Here is a 16,974-nt window from a genome sequence, read left to right as displayed (position 1 = left end):
AGTGAGCCAGCCAGGTAACGTATGCTAGCTACCTACCTAACAGTACGCTTTAACTTTAATGAAAACAACTTTCTGACAAAATTAGAAACGTGTAATATCTGAAAATGTAGCTGGCTAGACTATCTTACCCATGTACATGGATGGACACTTCTCCTCTCTGTCACGGATACCATGGTTGCCTTTAGTTTGAAGATGTAATCCGGAGGCAGATTTTTTTTATACAGCTTTCTGTGTGTTCTCTTTTTGACTCCCTCTGTATATTTGCAATCAAAGGGCAGAATTTTCTCTATCTCCTTAGCTATCATACTCTAATTCCACCAGGCCTTCCACTGATTTCAAAACTCAGTCCTCTAGAAAGTGGAGAGCAACACTTTGATATCTTCCAAAAAAAGCCGCGTTAGAAAGGATTACCTACAAGTATTGACCAGCTCATGTTATAGACAGAAGCTTGCCACATGCAGACCAATCAGAACTCATCTCTTGGCATGTCCAGCCCAGCCATCATCTCAGCCAATCATGCCTAGCGGGAAGGTTCCCGGCTTTTTCCATGGCTAAACCAACTAGACTCGTAATGTAATAATTGTATTCATATATACAGATGTCATACAAGTTTGTTATTAAAGCATATGAAAGTTAACATGTTCCAGAAGGCATTTCTGCCCCAAAAACACAGTTCAAATGGCTTTCCTGTGAAGTAGTGACGCATGACATTCGCCTACGAGTCACAAATATAGGCAACTCATGTTGTGTTTACTTGCCTAACCCTTGCAGGTACTGTATATGTGCTTTATTCATTAAATTACTTTGATTGTTAATGTTCATTGATGTGCATAATAACCTATCTGTCCTGTTACTAGTGTATATGAGGTTGAAGGAAGTCCCATCATGCTTTGACACTTTAACCTCCACCTCCTGTGTTCGGACCAGGCCTGTCCATTCTCCCGAATTGCATAGCCACAAGAAGTGTTGAGAGTGCTCCTACACCCCCTGAAATATCAGAAAAATACGTAGTGCACTGGGCCTTTACCAGTCCTTTATTAGCGGACCGATATAGCCATCTGAAGCACAGACAAAAAAATTGCAGCACCCCCACCCCCAAACATCTGCCGAATTGTACACTTAACCTCCCTGGGCTAGGTGGGACGTTTGCATCCCACCCTAGTCAACAGCCAGTGGAATCGCGTGGCGCGAAATACAAATACCTCAAAAATGCTATAACTTCAATTTCTCAAACATATGACTATTTTACACCATTTTAAAGACAAGACTCTCGTTAACCTGTTGGGTCTAGGGGGCAGCATTTGCACGTCTGGATAAAAATGTTTTACCCGATTTAATCTGGTTACTAATCCTACCCAGTAACTAGAATATGCATATACTTATTATATATGGATAGAAAACACTCTAAAGTTTCCAAAACTGTTTGAATGGTGTCTGTGAGTATAACAGAACTCATTTGGCAGGCAAAACCCTGAGACATTTTCTGACAGGAAGTGGATACCTGATGTGTTGTATTGACTTTAAACCTATCCCATTGAAAAACACAGGGGTTTAGGAATATTTTGGCACTTCCTATTGCTTCCACTAGATGTCACCAGCCTTTACAAAGTGTTTTGAGTCTTCTGGAGGGAGATCTGACCGAACAAGAGCCATGGAACGGTGATGTCCCATTAGACACCTGGCGCGCTACTTCATGTTGGGTACCCTCGTTCCAATACGTTATAAAAGACTATGCATTCGTCCACCTTGAATATTATTCATGTTCTGGTTAAAAAGGCCCTAATGATTTATGCTATACAACGTTTGACATGTTTGAACGAACGGAAATATTTTTTTCCCCTCGTTCATGACGAGAAGTCCGGCTGGCTTACATCATGTGCTAACGAGACGGAGATTTTTGGACATAAATGATGAGCTTTTTTGAACAAAACTACATTCGTTATGGACCTGTGATACCTGGAAGTGACATCTGATGAAGAGAATCAAAGGTAATGGATTATTTACATAGTATTTTCGATTTTAGATCTCCCCAACATGACGTCTAGTCTGTATCGCAACGCGTATTTTTCTGGGCACAGTGCTCAGATTATTGCAAAGTGTGATTTCCCAGTAAGGTTATTTTTAAATCTGGCAAGTTGATTGCGTTCAAAAGATGTAAATCTATAATTCTTTAAATGACAATATAATATTTTACCAATGTTTTCTAATTTTAATTATTTAATTTGTGACGCTGACTTGACTGCCGGTTATTGGAGGGAAACGATTTCCTCAACATCAATGCCATAGTAAAACGCTGTTTTTGGATATAAATATCAACTTGATAGAACTAAAAATGCATGCATTGTCTAACATAATGTCCTAGGAGTGTCATCTGATGGAGATTGTAAAAGGTTAGTGTATCATTTTAGCTGGTTTTATGGTTTTGGTGACCCTGTCTTTGACTTGACAAAACATTACACACAACTCTTGTAAATGTACTGTCCTAACATACTCTAAATTTATGCTTTCGCCGTAAAACCTTTTTGAAATCGTAAAACGTGGTTAGATTAAGGAGATGTTTATCTTTCAAATGGTGTAACATAGTTGTATTTTTGAAAAATTTGAATTTTGACATTTATTTGGATTCAAATTTGCCGCTCTTGAAATGCACCTGCTGTTGATGGAGTGCACCACCGGTGGCACGCTAGCGTCCCACCTAGCCCCAAGAGGTTAATCTAACCACATTGTCCGATTTCAAAAAGGCTTTACAGCGAAAGCAAAACATTAGATTATGTTAGGAGAGTACCCTGCCAAAAATAATCACACAGCCATTTTCAAAGCAAGCATATATGTCACAAAAACCAAAACCACAGCTAAATGCAGCACTAACCTTTGATGATCTTCATCAGATGACACTCCTAGGACATTATGTTATACAATACATGCATGTTTTGTTCAATCAAGTTCATATTTATATCAAAAACCAGCTTTTTACATTAGCATGTGATGTTCAGAACTAGCATACCCACCGAAAACTTCCGGTGAATTTACTAAATTACTCATGATAAACGTTGACAAAATACATAACAATTATTTTAAGAGTTATAGATACAGAACTCCTTTATGCAAATGCTATGTCAGATTTTAAAATAGCTTTTCGGCGAAAGCACATTTTGCAATATTCTGAGTACATAGCTCGGCCATCACAGGCTAGCTAATTTGACACCCACCAAGTTTGGGGCTCACTAAACTCAGAATTACTATTAGAAATATTGGATTACCTTTGCTGTTCTTCGTCAGAATGCACTCCCAGGACTTCTACTTCAACAACAAATGTTGTTTTGGTGCCAAATAATCCATAGTTATATCCAAATAGCTCCGTTTTGTTCGTGCGTTCAGGCCACTATCCGAAGGGTAACGCGCGAGCGCATTTCGTGACAAAAGATTTCCAAATATTCCATTACTGTACTTAGAAGCATGTCAAACGCTGTTTAAAATCAATTTTGATGCTATTTTTCTCGTAAAATAGCGATAATATTCCAACCGGGCAAAGTTGTATTCATTCAAAGGCTTAAAGAAAGAAATGGAGAAGTCTCATGAACACGCATCTCAGTCTCACTGTCCCCAGGCTGACAACTTACAAACTCTGCTGCTGTACTTTGCCCAGAGACAGCAGACACCCCATTCCACTTTCTGGCGGCTTTAGAGAGCCAATGGAAGCCTTAGAAAGTGTCACGTTACAGCACAAATGCTGTATTTTCGATAGAGATGAGACAGAAGGACAACAAATTGTCAGACAGGGCACTTCCTGTATGGAATCTTCTCAGGTTTTGGCCTGCCATATGAGTTCTGTTATACTCACAGACACCATTCAAACAGTTTTAGAAACTTCAGAGTGTTTTCTATCCAAATCTACTAATTATATGCATATTCTCGTTTCTGGGCAAGAGTAGTAACCAGTTTAAATCGGGTACGTTTTTTATCCGGCCGTGAAAATACTGCCCCCTAGCCCCAATTAACTTCCCTTCATGGATTTTAGAGGAAATTACTGATTTATGAAATAGGCTGGAAACTCCCTCCAGCCCAGCATTTTCCAAATTCGGTCCTTTGGACCCCAAGAGGTGCACATTTTTGTTTTTTGCCCTAACACTACACAGCTGATACAAATGATCAAAGCTGATGATTAGTTGAGTATTTGAATCAGCTGTGTAGTGCTAAGGCAAAAAAACTAAACGTGCACCCCTTGGCGTCCCGAGGACTGAGTTAGGGGAACCCTGCTCTAGCCCATGCCTACACAAATCCAATGCTTTTACATTTGTGGGGAGAAGTGTACGTGTGTACACTTCAGGAGAAAGGGACACAGGGCTGCTTGGCTCTTGGCTGTTCTCAATGCTCAATGCATTATGGTAATGTTGGTCCAAAAAGTCCCTTTAGTCTCTCCCCCACCACAGCAAAAAAATAATAATATTTTACCTTTATTTAAACAGGGAGTCTGTCACGTTGGCATAAATGATTCGGGAGACCCGTTGTGTTGACGTCGGACGGCCCAGTTGCAGCTGCCGACAGGTGCAGGAATGCATAGTAAGAGTTTTTTTATTGTACCCAAATCACTGCGTGCCGTGTAAAGGCACCGGGACGAATAAATAGTACCTCGAATAAATTGCACATGCACACAATGATTAACACACGGGACGAGACCCGTAAATCATCTACACGATCCACAATGGCACAAAAGGTAAAACACACAGCACAGGTACTCACACGCACCAACGGACATAGTAACAATAATCGTCAGCCCAATGGAAACCAAAGGGCACATATATATAAATACAATCAGTGGGAATAGGGGCCAGGTGTGCGTAATGAAAGTTCCAGAGGGATGCGTGACAGTACCCCCCCCCCGTGCAGTGCAACGACACCGGTTTCGAGGACGATCACAGGAACGCTCTGCAGGTTGATCAGGACCCGATACAGCTGCTGAAGTTGTTGTGTTATCGGACGGACCCGTTGTGGAGACGTCGGACGGCCCAGTTAAAGCTGCCGAAGTTGCGGCGGTGCCGGACGGAACCGTCGCAGCGTCGTCGGATGGGCCATTCCCGCTGTCTCCCTTAATGGTCGATTATTCTGTCACGCTGGTTATGAGGATCGGGAAACAGGCGCAGGAATGCGTAATATGTTTTTTTATTATACCCCAAATTACGTTGTGCAGTGTAAGGGCATGGGGACGAAGACCAAACAAACACATAACAAAAACACAGGGTTGAAACCCAAACAAAAGAGCGAGGAGTACCTTGAATAAATAACACACGCCCACAAAGTTTAACACACGGGACGAGACCCGTAATCATCTGTGCAATCCACAAGGGCACGAAAGCCCAAAACACACAGCACAGGTACTCACACGCACCAACGGACTTATAACAATAATCGACAGCACCATGGTGAACAAAGGGCAAAAAAACAAACATCCCTTTTTCAGGACCCTGTCTTTCAAAGGTAATTCGTAAAAATCCAAATTACTTCACAGATCTTCATTGTAATGGGTTTAAACACTGTTTCCCATGCTTGTTCAATGAACCATAAACAATTAATGAACATGCACCTGTGGAACGGTCGTTAAGACACTAACAGCTTACAGACGGTAGGCAATTAAGGTCACACTTATGAAAACTTAGGACACTAAAGAGGCCTTTCTACTGACTCTGAAAAACATCAAAAGAAAGATGCCCAGGGTCCCTGCTCATCTGCGTGAACGTGCCTTAGGCATGCTGCAAGGAGGCATGAGGACTGCAGATGTGGCCAGGGCAATATATTGCAATGTCCGTACTGTGAGGTGCCTAAGACAGCACTACAGGGAGACAGGACGGACAGCTGATCGTCTTTGCAGTGGCAGACCACGTGTAACAACACCTGCACAGGATCACTACATCCGAACATCACACCTGCGGGACAGGTACAGGATGGCAACAACAACTGCCCGAGTTACACCAGGAACGCACAATCCCTCCATCAGTGCACAGACTGTCTGCAATAGGCTGAGAGAGGCTGGACTGAGGGCTTGTAGGCCTGTTGTAAGGCAGGTCCTCAACAGACATCACCGGCAACAACGTTGCCAATGGGCACAAACCCCCCGTCGCTGGACCAGACAGGACTGGCAAAAAGTGCTCTTCACTGACGAGTCACGGTTTTGTCTCACCAGAAGTGATGGTCGGATTTGGGTTTATCGTAGAAGGAATGAGCGTTACACTGAGGCCTGTATTCTGGAGAGGGATCGATTTGGAGGTGGAGGGTCCGTCATTGTCTAGGGCGGTGTGTCACAGCATCCAACGGACTGAGCTTGTTGTCATTGCAGGCAATCTCAACGCTTTGCGTTACAGGGAAGACATCCTCCTCCCACATGTGGTACCCTTCCTGCAGGCTCATCCTGACAAGACCCTCCAGCATGACAATGCCACCAGCCATACTGCTCGTTCTGTGTGTGATTTCCTGCAAGACAGGAATGTCAGTGTTCTGCCATGGCCAACGAAGAGCCTGGATCTCAATCCCATTGAGCACGTCTGGGACCTGTTGGATTGGAGGGTGAGGGCAAGGGCCATTCCCCCCAGTAATGTCCGGGAACTTGCAGGTGCCTTGGTGGAAGAGTGGGGTAAAATCTTGTCGTGTCTTTGGGCACCATTAACTGAAGACATATTTATCAAAATAACTCCCTGTAATTATTATCACGCGATTAAACTGATTAATCGTTTAACCTCTATGGGCTATGTGGGACGCAAGCGTCCCACCCCTGGTACACCCTATCAACAACAGGTGAAATATCAGGAGCGCCAAATTTGAAAACTATTAAATGTCATAATTCAAATTTCTCAAACATACAACTATCTTACACCCTTTGAAAGATAAACATCTCCTTAATCTAACCACGTTGTCCGATTTCAAAAAGGCTTTACAGCAAAAGCATAAAGTTAGATTATGTTAGGAGAGTACATTGACAATAGCTGTGTGTAATGTTTTGTCAATTCAAAGACAGGCGTCACCAAAAGCAGAAAACCAGCTAAAATCATGCACTAACCTTTGACAATCTCCATCAGATTACACTCCTAGGACATTATGTTAGACAATGCATGCATTTTTTGTTCTATCAAGTTCATATTTATATCCAAAAACAGCGTTTTACAATGGCGTTGATGTTGAGGAAATCGTTTCCCTCCAATAACCACCAGTCAAGCAGCACAACAAATTAAATAATTACTATTCGAAAACATTGGTAAAATATTATATTGTCATTCAAAGAATTATAGATTTACATCTCTTGAACGCAACCGGATTGCCAGATTTAAAAATAGCCTTACTGGGAAATCACACTTTGCAATAATCTGAGCACTGCGCCCAGAAAAATACGCTTTGCGATACAGACTAACCGCCATGTTGGAGAGATCTAAAATCGAAAATACTATGTAAATAATCCATTACCTTTGATTCTCTTCATCAGATGTCACTTCCAGGAATCCCAGGTCCATAACAAATGTAGTTTTGTTCGAAAAAGCTCATAATTTACGTCCAAAAAGCTCCGTGTTGTTAGCACATGATCTATGCCCGCCGGACTTGTCTTCATAAACGAGGGGGAAAAAAAATATTTACGTTCGTTCAAACATGTCAAACGTTGTATAGCATAAATCATTAGTGCCTTTTTTAACCAGAACATGAATAATATTCAAGGCGGACGATTGCATTCTCTTTTAAAACGTATTGGAACGAGAGTACCCAACATGAACTCGCGCGCAGAGTCTAATCGGCCACCACCGTTCCAAGGCTCTTGTTCGGTCAGATCTCACAGTATAAGACTCAAAACACTTTGTAAAGACTGGTGACATCTAGTGGAAGCCATAGGAAGTGCTCAAAGATTAATAAGCCCCTGTGTGTTTCAATGGCATAGGCTTAAAGGTAATTCAACACATCAGGTATCCACTTCCTGTCAGAATTTGTCTCAGGGTTTTGACTGCCATATGAGTTCTGTTATACTTACAGACACCATTCAAACAGTTTTAGAAAATTCAGAGTGTTTTCTATCCAAACCTGAACAATAATATGCATATTCTAGCTTCTGAGTTGGTGTAGGAGGCAGTTAAAAATGGGCACATATTTTTTTCTAAATTCTCAATACTGCCCCCTAGCCCCAACAGGTTAACTGTAATTAACTAGGAGATCGGGGCACCAAGGAAAATATTCAGATTACAAAGTTATAATTTTCCTAATACAACTTTCCTATATTATAACATTATAGATTATATTATATTATAGTATAGGCCGATTATCTTCTGGTTTAAATGGTGTATTTTACCTCGCGTCCAGTCTCATTCCAAACGTCGTAAATTGTTGTATCTGCATGAATCCAGCCTTTACTAAAAGTCATCCATACATCAATTGTCTTAAAATCATTTATTTACTAAACTAAGTAATTCACAGAAAGCATACAAACAGTTGGTTATCGTTACAAAGCATCGGTAGAGTAATGTGCCCTAGTGGGCTAAACCGGCATGGCTGGTGTCTTGTTAAAACAAAGGGTCATAAAGGGCAGGTGAGAAGACACTACAGAGTTGATAAATATTAACTATTGATATGCTAATCCGTAATAGAATGGATGTTTCGTCGGTCTTCGCGTTTGATGATATCGAGTACTTAGCTGCAGACTAATAATTAATATCAAAGACTTGTTCTTATTCTGTCGGTATCGATAGTCTAAAAGTTAACCACGTGGTGTAGTTAACCTGTTAGGGCTAGGGGGCAGTATTGACACGGCTGGATAAAAAACATACCCGATTTAATCTGGTTACCACTCCTACCCAGTAACTAGAATATGCATATACTTATTACATATGGATAGAAAACACCCTAAAGTTTCTAAAACTGTTTGAATGGTGTCTGTGAGTATAACAGAACTCAAATGGCAGGTCAAAACCTGAGAGATTCCTTTACAGGAAGTGGCCTGTCTGACCACTTCTGGAACTTCTTTGCCATCTCTATCTTTTACTAAGGATCTCTGCTCTAACGTGACACTTCCTACGTCGTCCATAGGCGCTCAGAGCCCGGGAAAAACCTGAATGTCGTCATCCCAGCCCCAGGCTGAAACACATTATCGCCTTTCTCAAGTGGCCGATCAAGGGACTCTGGGCTTAGGCGCGTGACCTGGCCGCCCCCGTCTTTGTGATTTTTTCCTCTGTTTGCCGAAAAGGAGATTCCCGGTCGGAATATTATCGCTTTTCTACGAGAATTCCCCGGAAGTTTGCGGGGGGTATGCTAGTTCTGAACGTCACATGCTAATGTAAAAAGCTGGTTTTTGATATAAATATGAACTTGATTGAACAAAACATGCATGTATTGTATAACATAATGTCCTAGGGTTGTCATCTGATGAAGATCATCAAAGGTTAGTGCTGCATTTAGCTGTCTTCTGGGTTTTTGTGACATTATATGCTAGCTTGAAAAATGGGTGTCTGATTATTTCTGGCTTGGTACTCTGCTGACATAATCTAATGTTTTGCTTTCGTTGTAAAGCCTTTTTGAAATCGGACAGTGTGGTTAGATTAACGAGAGTCTTGTCTTTAAATAGCTGTAAAATAGTCATATGTTTGAGAAATTGAAGTAATAGGATTTTTAAGGTTTTGAAAATCGCGCCACAGGCTTCAAGTGGCTGTTACGTAGGTGGGACGAATTCGTCCCGCCTAGCCCAGAGAGGTTAACCTGTTAGGGCTAGGGGGCAGTATTTGCACGGCTGGATAAAAAAATGTACCCGATTTAATCTGGTTACTAATCCTACCCAGTAACTAGAATATGCATATACTTATTATATATGGATAGAAAACACTCTAAAGTTTCTAAAACTGTTTGAATGGTGTCTGTGAGTGTAACAGAACTCATTTGGCAGGCAAAACCCTGAGACATTTTCTGACAGGAAGTGGATACCTGATGTGTTGTATTACCTTTAAACCTATGCCATTGAAAAACACAGGGGCTGAGGAATATTTTGGCACTTCCTATTGCTTCCACTAGATGTCACCAGCCTTTACAAAGTGTTTTGAGTCTTCTGGAGGGAGATCTGACCGAACAAGAGCCATGGAACGATGATGGCCCATTAGACACCTGGCGCGCGAGTTCATGTTGGGTACCCTCGTTCCAATACGTTATAAAAGAGAATGCATTCGTCCACCTTGAATATTATTCATGTTCTGGTTAAAAAGGCCCTAATGATTTATGCTATACAACGTTTGACATGTTTGAACGAACGTAAATATATTTTTTCCCCTCGTTCATGACGAGAAGTCCGGCTGGCTTAGATCATGTGCTAACAAGACGGAGATTTTTGGACATAAATGATGAGCTTTTTTGAACAAAACTACATTCGTTATGGACCTGTGATACCTGGAAGTGACATCTGATGAAGAGAATCAAAGGTAATGGATTATTTACATAGTATTTTCGATTTTAGATCTCCCCAACATGACGTCTAGTCTGTATCGCAACGCGTATTTTTCTGGGCGCAGTGCTCAGATTATTGCAAAGTGTGATTTCCCAGTAAGGTTATTTTTAAATCTGGCAAGTTGATTGCGTTCAAGAGATGTAAATCTATAATTCTTTAAATGACAATATAATATTTTACCAATGTTTTCTAATTTTAATTATTTAATTTGTGGTGCTGACTTGACTGCCGGTTATTGGAGGGAAACGATTTCCTCAACATCAATGCCATAGTAAAACGCTGTTTTTGGATATAAATATGAACTTGATAGAACTAAAAATGCATGCATTGTCTAACATAATGTCCTAGGAGTGTCATCTGATGGAGATTGTAAAAGGTTAGTGCATCATTTTAGCTGGTTTTATGGTTTTGGTGACCCTGTCTTTGAATTGACAAAACATTACACACAACTCTTGTAAATGTACTGTCCTAACATACTCTAAATTTATGCTTTCGCCGTAAAACCTTTTTGAAATCGTAAAACGTGGTTAGATTAAGGAGATGTTTATCTTTCAAAGGGTGTAAAATAGTTGTATGTTTGAAAAATTTGAATTTTGACATTTATTTGGATTCAAATTTGTCGCTCTTGAAATGCACCTGCTGTTGATGGAGTGCACCACGGGTGGGACGCTTGCTTCCCACCTAGCCCATAGAGGCTAAGCTTTGAACAGAAATACAATTCTATCACATTAACATCAGTACATAGCCTCTCTACATATTCCAAATAGCTTTAATCTTATTAAATCATTTTATACAACCATTTAGATGTAAGTCCCATAGCTGAGGCTATTATATAAACAGTATTATGTTAATTTGGCACTATTGTCTCTTCTGAGTATCACAAAATTGTACCAAGCGGACTAGTTCGTAGCTGGATTCTTCACCGATCTTTTATACCTTCTCCAGAAAATAAATGTAGTTCGGTTCCCCAATTCTGTGAGTTGGAAGGATTTCCTTTGTCTCTGTATGAAACCCAGTCTCTGTCTCAACTGGGCCATGAGGCCGGACATTCTCCTTTGGAATTTTTACAACCCCTTCACACAGGGCCTGGGTGGGGGGAGGTAGGTTGGGGGATGGTGCAAGGGGGAGGGGGTCAACTGTCCTCCCTGTACTCAAAGAGGGCAATGTCATGACAATCTCACAGCAAGAACTGGCAAATCTGGTGCAGTCCATGAGGAGGAGATGCACTGCAGTACTTAATGCAGCTGGTGGCCACACCAGATACTGACTGTTACTTTTGATTTTGACCAAAGCCCCCCCCCCTTTGTACAGGGACACATTATTCAATTTCTGTTAGTCACATGTCTGTGGAATTTGTTCAGTTTATGTCTCAGTTGTTGAGTCTTATTATGTTCATACAAATATTTACACATGTTAAGTTTGCTGAAAATAAACGCAGTTAACAGTGAGAGAACGTTTCTTTTTTGCTGAGTATACAAATGCACTCTGGGGGAATAGGGGCCAATTGTGCGCAATGGAAGTTCCATAGGGATCCGTGACAGAGTCGCCATTGAGACCGGGGTATCTTTCACAATGGATCCCTGCATATACAATGAATAAGACAAAATCAGATACAATGTAAAACAAACCTCAATACCGCTCAACACAAATATTCAAGAAAAGAAAAAGGGCAGGGCTATATAATTCTGGCTTTCAAGAGCCAAAGTAATGCTGGTTTTCTTTTCTACCAGGTAGTTGGCCATAGCCTCGTATGAAACATCCTGTAAGCTTGTTTTTTTGTGTGTTTTGATGGTGTATCAGGGCAAAAGGGTGTATGGATATTCATTAATATTACACAATACTACCCTAGATCTTTCCACCAATATCTCTGCATATCCAATATTCATATCCAAGATGTTTCGATAGATTTGCAGGTATGTGTGTGTGCGTGTTAGATGGATACAGAACATTACTTCTGATCCTAGATAGAATGTCTCATGGATATGCATGCACATTCTTTTTTTGCATATGAAAACCAAGCAATGAGAGTTGGAGGTTAATCTTAAATCAGAAGGAGAGATAACTGCGCCTCTGTCTGCATGCCTGGCCGGCGCTGGGTTTACACAACCCCACCGGAATGTGGTAACACCATCAACACAAACAAGACCGGAGGAAAATATCAATCCATCGCACAGTATTCCCTCTAGGCATAACAGAAAAGTGCTTGTAGCCTTCTCATTCCATATGAAGTGCCTGCATTGAGTGTGTGCATGCGTCTGTGCGTATGACATGACCTGTGTCTGTGCGCAGCTCTGAGATCTGTAGCAGGTCGGTATTGCATGCTGGTTGTGTCTTGATTGCATCCTGTTTCATCCTGTCCATTGTATTCTGATCAGAGTGGCAGAATGAGAGGGAGAGCGAGAGAAAGAGAGAGACAGAGAAAGAGACTAAGAGAGATAGATAGGAGTGAAAGACTAGGGAGAGGCCATACCGCCTGGTATGGCAACTGCTCGGCATCTGACTGTAAGGCGCTACAGAGGGTAGTGAGTACGGCCCAGTACATCACTGGGGCCAAGCTTCCTGCCATCCAGGACCTATATACTAGGCAGTGTTTTTTGGAAAGCCCCAAAAATGGTCAGACTCCAGTCACCCAAGTCATAGACTGTTCTCTCTGCTACCGCACGGCAAGCGGTACCAGAGCGCCAAGTCTAGGACCAAAAGGATCCTTAACAGCTTCTACGCCCAAGCCATAAAACAGCTGAACATGTAATCCAATGGTCACCCAGACTATTTACATTGACCACTCCACCCCTCAATTGTTTTTTACACAGCTGCTACTCGCTGTTTATTATCTATGCATATTCACTTCACCCCTACCTACATGTACAAATGATCTCGACTAACCTGTACCCCCGCACATTGACTCGGTACCAGTAGCCCCTGTATATAGCCTTGTTATTGTTAGTTTATTGTAACATAATCATTTTTTTTAAATGTACACTGCTGCTACTCGGTGTTTATTATCTATGCATAGTCACTTCACCCCTACCTACATGTAAAAATTACCTCGACTAAACTGTACGCCCACACATTGACTCGGTACCAGTACCCCCTGTATATAGCCTCGTTACTTTATTGTGTTACTTTTTTATAATTATTTACTTTAGTTTATTTGGTAAATATTTTCTTAACTCTTTCTTGAACTGCACTGCTGGTTAAGGGCTTGTAAGTAAGCATTTCACTGTAAGGTCTACACTTGTTGTATTCGGCGCATGTGACAAATAAAGTTGGATTTGATTTGATTTGAGTTACACATATAGTGTGTACACCTGTAGTTTTGAGTGCTTCTATTCAGTTTCAAATGTACAATTGAGTTTTAGGAAAAGTAGATTTTTCCATGTCCTTTGAAATGGAATAGAAAAACACTAGTTGAAGAAATCAATTGAGAAATTTCAGTGGAGCTCTATGTTTGACTGAAGAAACGCAGCAAAAAAAGAAACGTCCTCTCACTGTCAACTGTTTATTTTCAGCTAACTTAACATGTAAATATTTGTATGAACATAACAAGATTCAACAACTAAGACATAAACTGAACTCGTTCCACAGACATGTGACTAACAGAAATGGAATAATGTGTCCCTGAACACCAGTATCTGGTGTGGCCACCAGCTGCATTAAGTACTGCAGTGCATCTCCTCCTCATGGACTGCACCAGATTTGCCAGTTCTTGCTGTAAGATTTTACCCCACTTTTCCACCAAGGCACCTGCAAGTTGCCGGACATTTCTGGGGGTGAATGGCCCTAGCCCTCACCCTCCAATCCAACAGGTCCCAGACATGTTCAATGGGATTGAGATCCGGGCCCTTCGCTGGCGATGGCAGAACACTGACATTCCTGTCTTTCAGGAAATCACACACAGAACGAGCAGTATGGCTGGTGGCATTGTCATGCTAGAGGGTCATGTGAGGATGAGCCTGCAGGAGGGTACCACATGAGGGAGGAGGATGTCTTCCCTGTAACGTACAGCGTTGAGATTGCCTGCAATGACAACAAGCTCAGTCTGATGATGCTGTGACACACCGCCCCAGACAATGACGGACCCTCCACCTCCAAATCGATCCCGCTCCAGAGTACAGGCCTCAGTGTAACACTCATTCCTTTGACGATAAACGCGAATCTGACCATCACCCCTGATGAGACAAAACCGCGACTCGTCAGTGAAGAGCACTTTTTGCCAGTCCTGTCTGGCCCAGCGACGGTGGGTTTGTGCCCATAAGCGACGTTGTTGCCGGTGATGTCTGGTGAGGACCTGCCTTACAACAGGCCTACAAGCCCTCAGTCCAGCCTCTCTCAGCCTATTGCGGACAGTCTGAGCACTGATGGAGGGATTGTGCGTTCCTGGTGTAACTCGGGCAGTTGTTGTTGCCATCCTGTACCTGTCCCGCAGGTGTGATTCTGTGCAGGTGTTGTTACACGTGGTCTGCTACTGCAAGGACGATCAGCTGTCCGTCCTGTCTCCCTGTAGCGCTGTCTTAGGTGTCTCACAGTACGGCCATTGCGATTTATTGCCCTGGCCACATCTGCAGTCCTCATGCCTCCTTGCAGCATGCCTAAGGCACGTTCACGCAGATGAGCAGGCACCCTGGGCATCTTTCTTTTGGTGTTTTTCAGAGTCAGTAGAAAGGCCTCTTTAGTGTCCTAGGTTTTCATAATTGCCTACCGTCTGTAAGCTGTTTTAGTGTCTTAACAACCGTTCCACAGTTGCATGTTCATTAACCTCTATGGGCTAGGTGGGACGCTAGCGTGCCACCCGTGGTGCACTCCATCAACAGCAGGTGCATTTCAAGAGCGGCAAATTTGAATCCAAATAAATGTCAAAATTCAAATTTTTCAAAAATACAACTATTTTACACCATTTGAAAGATAAACATCTCCTTAATCTAACCACGTTTTACGATTTCAAAAAGGTTTTACGGCGAAAGCATAAATTTAGAGTATGTTAGGACAGTACATTTACAAGAGTTGTGTGTAATGTTTTGTCAAGTCAAAGACAGGGTCACCAAAACCATAAAACCAGCTAAAATGATGCACTAACCTTTTACAATCTCCATCAGATGACACTCCTAGGACATTATGTTAGACAATGCATGCATTTTTATTTCTATCAAGTTCATATTTATATCCAAAAATAGCGTTTTACTATGGCATTGATGTTGAGGAAATCGTTTCCCTCCAATAACCGGCAGTCAAGTCAGCGTCACAAATTAAATAATTAAAATTAGAAAACATTGGTAAAATATTATATTGTCATTTAAAGAATTATAGATTTACATCTCTTGAACGCAATCAACTTGCCAGATTTAAAAATAACCTTACTGGGAAATCACACTTTGCAATAATCTGAGCACTGCGCCCAGAAAAATACGCGTTGCGATACAGACTAGACGTCATGTTGGGGAGATCTAAAATCGAAAATACTATGTAAATAATCCATTACCTTTGATTCTCTTCATCAGATGTCACTTCCAGGTATCACAGGTCCATAACGAATGTAGTTTTGTTCAAAAAAGCTCATCATTTATGTCCAAAAATCTCCGTCTTGTTAGCACATGATCTAAGCCAGCCGGACTTCTCGTCATGAACGAGGGGAAAAAATATATTTACGTTCGTTCAAACATGTCAAACGTTGTATAGCATAAATCATTAGGGCCTTTTTAACCAGAACATGAATAATATTCAAGGTGGACGAATGCATACTCTTTTATAACGTATTGGAACGAGGGTACCCAACATGAACTCGCGCGCCAGGTGTCTAATGGGACATCATCGTTCCATGGCTCTTGTTCGGTCAGATCTCCCTCCAGAAGACTCAAAACACTTTGTAAAGGCTGGTGACATCTAGTGGAAGCAATAGGAAGTGCCAAAATATTCCTCAGCCCCTGTGTTTTTCAATGGGATAGGTTTAAAGTCAATACAACACATCAGGTATCCACTTCCTGTCAGAAAATGTCTCAGGGTTTTGCCTGCCAAATGAGTTCTGTTATACTCACAGACACCATTCAAACAGTTTTAGAAACTTTAGAGTGTTTTCTATCCATATATAATAAGTATATGCATATTCTAGTTACTGGGTAGGATTAGTAACCAGATTAAATCGGGTACATTTTTTTTATCCAGATGTGCAAATGCTGCCCCCTAGCCCTAACAGGTTAATTGTTTATGGTTCATTGAACAAGCATGGGAAACAGTGTTTAAACCTTTTACAATGAAGATCTGTGAAGTTATTTAGATTTTTACGAATTATCTTTGAAAGACAGGGTCCTGAAAAAGGGACGTTTCTTTTTTTTGCTGAGTTTATGTGAAGTTTAACCATTTTCACATTTAACATTTTAAATATTGCTTAGTCAATTAGGAATTTTTAATAAGACCCATATTTTACCCATATTCTATCGTTAAATTCATGGAGCATTGTGTGAATCTTCCAGAGTTCTTACTGCCACATTGTGTCTGTACGCCTGAGCTCCTGTTTGGTGCTGGATGGG

General features: G+C 41.4%; 1 protein-coding gene across 7 annotated transcripts in view; it reads left to right on the top strand.

Moving 5' to 3' along the window:
* Positions 1–16,974, top strand: part of col4a4 (collagen, type IV, alpha 4) — a 241,645-nt gene that overhangs the window by 58,140 nt on the left and 166,531 nt on the right. The window lies entirely within an intron of this gene.

This window comes from Salmo salar, chromosome ssa20, assembly GCF_905237065.1.
Source record: "Salmo salar chromosome ssa20, Ssal_v3.1, whole genome shotgun sequence".
In the NCBI taxonomy this organism is placed as follows: domain Eukaryota; kingdom Metazoa; phylum Chordata; class Actinopteri; order Salmoniformes; family Salmonidae; genus Salmo; species Salmo salar.
The sequence above is the reverse complement of the archived record's forward strand: the minus strand, read 5'-3'. Positions and strand labels throughout refer to the sequence as shown.